Source organism: Chrysochloris asiatica, unplaced genomic scaffold (assembly GCF_000296735.1).
Source record: "Chrysochloris asiatica unplaced genomic scaffold, ChrAsi1.0 scaffold00416, whole genome shotgun sequence".
NCBI classification, from domain to species: Eukaryota; Metazoa; Chordata; class Mammalia; order Afrosoricida; family Chrysochloridae; genus Chrysochloris; species Chrysochloris asiatica.
Genome location: NW_006408934.1, coordinates 648,981 through 650,221, shown reverse-complemented (window position 1 = coordinate 650,221; position 1,241 = coordinate 648,981). Strand labels below are relative to the sequence as shown.

Here is a 1,241-nt window from a genome sequence, read left to right as displayed (position 1 = left end):
TTCTTTTCCTTTTCTATTTATATGGTGGATTACATTGATTGTTTCTCTAATGTTGAACCATCTTTGCATCCCTGATATGAACTCCACTTGGTCATAATGTATAAATTTTTTGATATGTTATTAAATTCTATTTCCTACAGTTTTGTTCAGAGTTTTTGCATCTATGTTCATGATGGATATTGGTCTATAATTTTCTTTTTTCATGATGTCCTTTTCCTATTTTAGTATAAGAGTTGTGCTGGGGTAGCCCTGAGGGCTTGGCGTGGGAGGGTACCTTGGAGGGTGGCACCTCAGGGATGATGGCAGAGGGTGATAATCACAGTGCCAACCTGCTGGCTTCAGAGATGGCAAGTCTCATAGAACAACTGCAAGGATGGGAGGAGGTGATGCTGATGGCCGACAAGGTCCTCCCATGGGAAAGAGCCTGTTTCCACCTGCTATCATGGGCTTGGTTTCTTCAGTATTTCTGACAATCTACTATCTAGATCCATCTGTTCTGTCTGGTGCTTCCTGTTTTGTTATGTTTTTGTGCTTAGCTACCTTGTTCCCATCCTAGTGCCTAGAATCTTTGGCTCCAATAAATGGACCACTGAGCAACAGCAAAGATTCCATGAAATTTGCAGCAATCTCGTGACGACTTGCCACAGAACTGTGGGCTGGTGGAAATGATTCTTTACAGTGAAGGAAGAAAAGCCTAAAAAGCTTAAAACTTCATGATCATGATCCTTTCTCTTGCTGCAGTTGCCTGGGTGGGACAGCAAGTGCAGTTGCCTGGGTGAGACAGCAAGTCCACAACCTTTTTCTCACCTACCTGGTTGCAACTTTCGTACAGTTGCTTCCTGGACTAAACCAACATGGAATCGTTTCCAAGTACATTGGAATGGCTAAGAGGGGGATCAACAAGCTTCTCAAACACAAAGAAAAGAAGAATGAGTAATGCATCTGCTTTCTTCAGTATGATTATTGGAGTATATATTGTCTCTGGGAATAGTTGCAACTATGCTATCTATACAAAAATGTTACACAAGTAGCTCTTCGCTCTCCCTCACTCTGGCCCTTGTGTTGTTGTTGTTGTTAAGTGCCATTGAGTCGGTTCTCACCAATAGCAACCCTGTATAGGGTTCTGAGGAGTGGATAGTGAGTTTGAACTACCGACCTTGCCTTTCAAATGGCTGTGCAGTCTGGCACATTAACCCACAGTGCCACAACAGGACTCCTCACTCGGCCCCTTGTTGTTGTTG

At 43.2% G+C, this 1,241-nt stretch overlaps 1 pseudogene; it reads left to right on the top strand.

The window, feature by feature from the left end:
* The first annotated feature begins 296 nt into the window (after positions 1-296).
* Positions 297-937, top strand: LOC102836313 (annotated as a pseudogene).
* Positions 938-1,241: the final 304 nt, after the last annotated feature.